Below are 7,581 nucleotides of genomic sequence, written 5' to 3' on the forward strand. Positions count from 1 at the left end.
GATCACTCAGGGCATTACCCATTTCGTTTCTGAGCTGGGGAAGTGGTATTACCTCATTTGATTGCTCCTCATCATCAGATGCAATGGAGGGGTCAGTATGCTCAGAGATGCACGGCTCAGCAAGTTCGTCAGCCATGAAGCAAATCTTCGCTGACTCGGTGGCCTCACACTACACCATAGATTGCCTATAGCAACCAATTTTCAGAAATTGTTGCCATAAATCGTTGCATTACCAATTGTTTTTTTGTTGGTCATGTTTATGTAAATCTAATGCAAGGATTATGCTTGAAATGTTGCCTTTGATGCATTTTTCATTGTTCAATTTGAATGAAGGCAACACTAATATGATATTTCCGATATGTCGTTGCCTTATTTAACTTGATAATTAGATAAAGCAACGATGTACCATGTTAAAGTACTATCCCGGTGTTGCATTTAATAAAATAAAATCATTATACCTAATTAATTTGATAAATTTAGTTTCAACACTTATTATTTAAGGATTCTATATATATAGTTTGTAAATAATTGCATTTATTGACTAAAAATAGTGTAAAATAATGTAATAATATTTCTTATATAGTCATATAAAAAACTAATAAAAAACCAACTATAAAATTAAATTAATTAATATATTAAGAATTTGGTCCAATTAATTAAGAGCTGGTCAAAAAAAATAATATTCATACTTATCATTAAAAAATCCTACCAAATTAATATTTCTATTTCTCACCATTATTTTTTACCAAATTTCAAACTTAAATTTTCATTTCGCCCCAATTATCAGTTAAACACTTTTCAAAATTAACATTTTACTTTCCCCTAATTTTCACTTAAACACTTTTTTAAAATTAATGATGTGTCACGTTTCGTTATTGAGATCTAATTAATACTATTTTTTAAACGTTAAGCTTATATTGATGTTATTTTGTACGTGAAATCTAAATTAATACTTGTTCAAAAACTATAGACCTATTTTGATAGCTTTTAAAAAAATAGATTACAAACTAAAAATTAATAGAAAAATTATACTTTTTTAACTAAAAACTTTTTATTGGAATTTTTAGTATTCCCACCAAAGGTTTTTAGTTTGTCAAATGTCAATTTCGTTTCCCTCCAAATGGCGCCTAGACCTTTCCTTAAAATTTCATCTCCCTCCAAATGTAATTATTCAACTTTTTTCTTTTCATTTCCCCCGAAAAGAATACACCTAGCCTTTCTCACTTTCTTGTATCTTTTCAGTCTCTCTGTGTGGTTTGGTTTCCATTTCTCTCTTCGTATTGACCAAAGGCCTCCCCTTTGCTAACCCTCCTTCATCTTCACCAAAGGTTTTCTGTTGCAAACCCTCCTCCATCTTTACAGTCTATCCCTTTGATAACTGACAAACCCTACTCCATCTTCACCAAAGCACGATTTCCCTATTTGAGAAATTTCCAATTTGCAATCATAGGCAACCGAGGCAACGCTAAAAAACCCTCCTCCATCTTCACGGTCGATCCCTTTGATAATCGGCAACCCTACTCCATCTTCACCAATGAACGATTTCCCTATTTGAGAAATTGACGCCACAGAGGCAACGCAAAAACAGCAGCCTCCACCAGTCTTCGCTGCTCTCACTGATTCGGTTTACCATTGCTTAGTGAAGATCCCCTTGCGAGTCTCTCGTGCTAGTTAACTAGTATATTGTCTCCTCTTTTCTCTTTTCTCTTTAGATTGCTTTCTTATTTTTTTTCAGGCTGTTATTCCACTTCTTAGGAAGAACAGGTTGGACGAAATATGTCTTGAAAGGTTCCAGCAATACAACCGAACATTTATGCAGTCATGGATTTTGTAAGGTTAGCTGGGTTCTTCAATATATGTTGATGGTTTTGGAAATGTATCTATGCCTTCCATGTTGGTCATTATCTCAGTTAGTAATACTCGTATTTCCTGTATTTGAATTTGTCTTGATGCTGTAATTGGATGTATGTAATAATGTCATCTTGAGCCACTTTGTGGTCTGAATTGCTTACTTGTCCTTCATCAGAAGTAATAACATAACAATGTTTTATGTTACGTGTTCACTTAGTTGTTGTGTGCATCCTTACTTAGGGAAAGTATTTGTGAATGGGAAGGTGGTGAATAGAGCAGGCAGACCTATTTCTGACATAGGCTGAAGTTCCAAAATATGTATGTAGGTGATTTACTGCATTGTAATTGGCAGTGTAATGTCCAAACATTCGTTTCTTAGTTGTTGGTTTCTTAGTGTTGGTTGATGGTATTTAGTCATTAACTTTTTCATCAGCTAGCAGACAAAGTTCACCGAGATTAACATGTTAATGTGGTAGAAAGGACAAATTTAAGACAACTCCATGGACTCCCCCAAACCGTTGATTTGGTGACGACTAGATCTCTCATTCATCTCAATACTCTTGGTAGACCTCCTCCTAGCATTGGATATATTCATGTTGCCTTGTTACAAACATTTGACTAGTAGTCCAACCATTCCTTTTGCTGAATTGTCTTCTTACTCAACCTTTTTTATCAAAAGATGTTACCCTCTTTATGTTCCTAGATCTAAATCTGTACTTTCCAATAGTTTGTTCATATTGTCCATTTAATTTGGTACAGTTCATGTCTGCTGTTGTTAATATTATGAAGGAAGATGCGACACTAGTCAGTCTGATTAAGCCCCAATTTGAATCTCGTAGAACACAAGTAAGAATTTTCTTTTAAATAATTATAGAATGACCTTGCTTGTATTTTTTTGCTGTCCCTTTCTGACCATAACAATTGATTTAATTAGTTACTGAAAGTATAGTAGACTACTAGATTATTGAAAACCAAGCTTCACTTCGATCATGACGGGTTAAACTGACAAATTTACCACTAATCAATTAACTGCAATTGTAAATTATACAATGAATTTATAAATCTAAATTCATCTATTCCAGGTATCATTATATCCATGCAATTATTCTAAAAAAGAAATTGAAAAAGTCTTATCTGTGAAATTTATTGGGTTAAATCAAAGAAACACCAGATGTGCTTGGGATTCGATAGAAAAGGAAAGCACTTGTTATATATAGATATATGAGTATATATATATGGATGAATATATACATTTTGTTGCACAACTATATATGGATCAAATCTGAAAGTGTGAAATTAATTATTGAATGCAGTGGAAGAGGATTTGATGAAACTTAAATATATATGTGATTCCGATGAAGAAAGCTGATCATATATAAATTAGGAGTAATTCTGTCAAAAGTAAATTAAATCAGATCCCATTATGTATTGGATAGAAATAAAAGGGTCCACTAGCAATTATATACTTATAGTAATCTTGTTGAGTAATAAGAAAGAAGAGATGAGATGGGATGATATTGAAAAAAGAAAGGCAAGTGGAAGTGGCAGCACAATTTTGTTTTTCTGCTCTATAATTATAGTAATCAGGTTTTCTTTAAAGAGGAAGCTTGCTATGCCTATTATTTTTCCTATTTTAAACACATCCCCATTGTCTTCCTACCATTCACAAACTCATAACCATTCACTACTAGGCTTTGCTGTTGAGGGTGGCCTTAGTAAGGCTATAATCGAGCCAACAAGAACTGAGCTGAACATGTTTAGATCATTAATTTTTTTAATGAGTTTGAACTCGAGTTTAACATTATATATATGAGCTGTTCATGAGTAGCTTATTAATTTTGTTCATGAGTTTGATTATAAACTTATAACAGATCTTGCTGGCAGGTTTTCGAGTCGAGTTTGCAATTCTCAAGTTCAACTTCTTTATAAATCAAGTCGAACACGGTCGAGCTTTTATCGACTTGAACGTTAAGCTGCTCATGTGCGGCTCGACTCATTTACAGCCTAGGCCTTAACTGTAAGAAAACAACTCTTATCGTATTCCATCCATATTCGATTCTCGTTGTCTTTGTTGGAGTCCTCGTATAAATAGAGTGATATGTAAGCTCTTCCATAAATTGGTTGTGTCTTTGAGACTTTCCTTCGCTTTGGATTGAACTTAAACCTTCTCTACTGAACTTTTATGATAAAAAAGTCACTACTCGGAGTTGTTTTATCTTTTTACAAAAAACTATAAATTCTGATATTTTTTTAAAATTTATAAATGATTAGTGCTGCTGCTCTGGAGTGCATCATTGATAGAGAACGTGTGAGAAGAAATTCTCAACCATACTTCAGCAACAACAGGTCCTAGAGAATTAAAGGTTTACTATAGGAGAAACAAGGCCAAGGGCAAAGAGGGAAATTGATATGTTTTTACTAGACAGCTGTACGGTCTCCGCTATGTGATCTTGTGGCGGGAGCTCCCACAAATGAAATTGTGGTTCCGATAAAGAATGCTTCCACAGTCCAGCTCCGGTAGATGACCCGGAATAGTCTTTTTTGTTCCTTGTGTTTTGTTGTCTGCCTTTTGTGTTGCACGCCAAATATAGCTTTTATGTCTTTCTATTGAAGTTATTTCTTAATATTGTTTAATCATAGTATTGACTTGCTTCATTTTGAGAAGCCTGTGTATGCATATTATTTGTTCATTCCTGATTTAATATTTGAATGGAGGAAACTGAACTTTGATATGTTGTGGTGTTGTAAAACAGAACAAAAATGGCTTCTCACATTGTTGGATATCGTCGTATGGGACCTAAGAGATAGCTTAAGTTTGCTTTGAAATCTTTTTTGGGATGGGAAGACCAGTGCTTAAGATTTAGAGGTGTCAGCTAATTTCCGTGAATCCATCTGGAAGCAGATGGCTGGTGCTGGGACCAAGTATATCCTAGCAATACTTTCTCCTACTATGATCAGGTGTTTGACACCACAACAATGCTTGGAGCTATTCCACCTAGGTATGGCCAGAGGAAATGCCTTTGTGCCTGCTATAGAAATGACCAAGTGTTTCGACACCAAGTAGTAAGTGGCCACTCCAGCAATGAGTCTATCTAAGCAACTTAAGAAACCCGATCAAGTGGAACTGTCAAAGGCAAAACTTTTTGTAGCAACTTGGAAAGAAAGGAAGGCCATCAATATAAAGATGAAGACAATTCAACTGCAGACAAACTTGTAAGTCAATGATATAATTAAAATAGCATCTTTAGGTATTGTTATGATTTTTTTGTATGAGTGTTAACTAGTAGGATTATTTGAATTTTTAGGTTGAAATTGCTATTCAAAGATTTGATTTTAAGGTTGAACAGAAACTACAAAAGCTAAAGCACATGTAAATTGGATTTTAGGAGTATTGAATCTTTTGCTTTGTCAGACCGCGTCTATTCACATGAAAAAGCTAAAACACTCCACTCCATATGATACCCATTCTTTCTCCAATTACAATAATAAGCTTTGTTTATATCTAAAACTATAATTTGCAATGATATTTTGGCATCTTTAGGCATTGTTATGGTTTTTAGGTTGAAATTGCTATTCAAAAATTGGATTTTAAGGTTAAACAACAACTGCAAATTAAGGATTTTCAGGTTGAACAGTGTACTTTGGTTTTTTCATTTTAGTTCTTACATATTGTTAGATATATTCAGGAAATAAGTGTAAGGATATATATTTAGATTTAAATTCTAACTTGAGTGATAATTTTTGCATATGATAACTTAAGTGGTAACTTGAGTGATATATTTAGATTTAGGCACTAAGTTCTTGGTTTGCACCATAAGGAAATCTCTGTGAAATTTATAGTTCATTTGTAAAGTATATACTATATGATTGGTAAAGTTACAGTTCTCTGAAAATTAAGAGTTTTTATTATTTGGATTATAGGCAAGGCTTGAAGAAAAGTTGTCATCTGGAGGCGAAAACACTCAGATAGTTGAGGAAATACTTCGTGAAGAATCATCTCATGGTCGCTCATAGCTTGTTGGTAGGATATGCCACATCAAGAAAAGAAAAGGCACTCCTGAATCTTGAGCTTCTATAAGTAAGAAAAACATTTCTGATGAGACAATTGAACAAATAAAAGCCGCAATTAGAGAGGAGATGAGGAATGAACTAAAGATTGAAGTTAGAGATGAAATGAAAAAGACTATGAAAGCTTAAGTTGGCACTATTATGCAAAGGTTGGTCCAAATGAACCCAACAGTAAATCTAAATTCGGATGGGTATTTGCATCTCCAAATACTAAGGACTCTTTTCCTTCAGAAGCATGTTAACGAAGGAAAAATGATTTATTTATGCTTATGGTTGTTAGATATTGTACTCTTAAATTGTAATGTTAGGTACTTTTGATTGATAGTTGGGTTTTTTTATAAACGAATGTTATGTTCCCATTTATTTGATAATTGTTGCCTTTTGGATTAACAAGTGTTGCGTTTCATATTATAAATTGTTGCTTTTTTTTATTAAGATATGTTGCAATAACAATTGAGAAATGTTGCTCATGAATAAGAAAATGTTGCATTAAAAATAAAATATTATTGCATTAATAAAATAAAAAGTGTTGCTAAAAATTGTAGTGTTGTCTTTACTGTAAAAAAATTGTTGCTTTACTGACAAAAAAGCGTTGCTATTACAATATAATGTTGCCTCAGCGTACTTATGGCAACACTTTTGTTATCTTAAATATGTTGCTTTTAGGGTTCGAAGAACGTTGCTTTTTATATTCTGAGATATTCTGTTGCCTTTGTTGTAAAATCGGCAACGGTTTTTGTGGCGTTAGTAAGTAACTGTTGCCTTTGACAGCAAAGGCAATGGTGAAAATACCAACGCTTTTAGAGTGACCAAAAGTGTTGCCTTAACCCATTTTTTGGCCAATTGTAACACTCTTAGACTCCTAATGCAACACATTCTTTCCACAGAAGTCACAGCTGACCTTCTGCTTAGGTTGTCTCACTGACTGGTCAGCACCCCAGTGCTGAGCATGCCAGCACACCTTTGTGGTGTGACCTTTCTTTCCACAGAAGTCACACTGGACATTCCGCTGGGGATTCCATCTCTGCTGAGTACCTTGGTACTGAGTTCTCAGAGGAATGTTTCTTTTATTTGGAACCTTTAATTGGTTCTGGATAGTTGTGATGTCCTTTCTTAGTTTCTTTGAAACTGATTGGATTTCAGAGACAGACTCATGTATGATCTTCATGTTGTCATGCAAAGTTGAGTTGTCCTGAAGAAGGTATCTGAGGTCACTCAGCTTGACCTCTTCAACCTCGTCACAGCGCCTGCTGAGTGCTCTAATTTTCTTATTACACTTTTTGACAAGTGTATAGAGATCACTCAGGGCATTACCCATTTCGTTTCTGAGCTGGGAAAGTGGTATTACCTCATTTGATTGCTCCTCATCATCAGATGCAATGGAGGGGTCAGTATGCTCAGAGACGCACGGCTCAGCAAGTTCGTCAGCCATGAAGCAAATCTTCGCTGACTCGGTGGCATCAGCTTCTATTGATGAGGACTCATCACTGTCGCTCCATGTAGCCACCATTGCCTTTTTGCCGTTCTTCTTATCCTTCCTCAGCGTGGGGCAGCTTGACTTGATTTGGCCAGTTTGATGACATTCAAAGCATGTGATGGGCTTTGAGTTGTCTTTCTTGTATTTGCTGTCACTGGACTCAGCTTTATACTTATCAAACTTTC

At 34.7% G+C, this 7,581-nt stretch overlaps 1 long non-coding RNA gene across 4 annotated transcripts; it reads left to right on the forward strand.

Annotated features, from left to right (window-relative positions):
* The first annotated feature begins 1,202 nt into the window (after positions 1 to 1,202).
* LOC136206635 (uncharacterized) lies at positions 1,203 to 6,317 on the forward strand. Of its 4 annotated transcripts, none has more exons than XR_010676358.1 (6): positions 1,203 to 1,835; positions 2,611 to 2,697; positions 3,723 to 3,868; positions 4,123 to 4,368; positions 4,605 to 5,064; positions 5,773 to 6,317. It is a non-coding gene; the product is annotated as an uncharacterized lncRNA (long non-coding RNA). The 4 variants fall into 4 exon arrangements; XR_010676354.1 differs by having other exon boundaries at positions 3,736 to 3,868; XR_010676367.1 differs by lacking the exon at positions 2,611 to 2,697.
* Positions 6,318 to 7,581: the final 1,264 nt, after the last annotated feature.

The sequence above is a fragment of the Euphorbia lathyris genome, chromosome 1, assembly GCF_963576675.1.
Source record: "Euphorbia lathyris chromosome 1, ddEupLath1.1, whole genome shotgun sequence".
NCBI classification, from domain to species: Eukaryota; Viridiplantae; Streptophyta; class Magnoliopsida; order Malpighiales; family Euphorbiaceae; genus Euphorbia; species Euphorbia lathyris.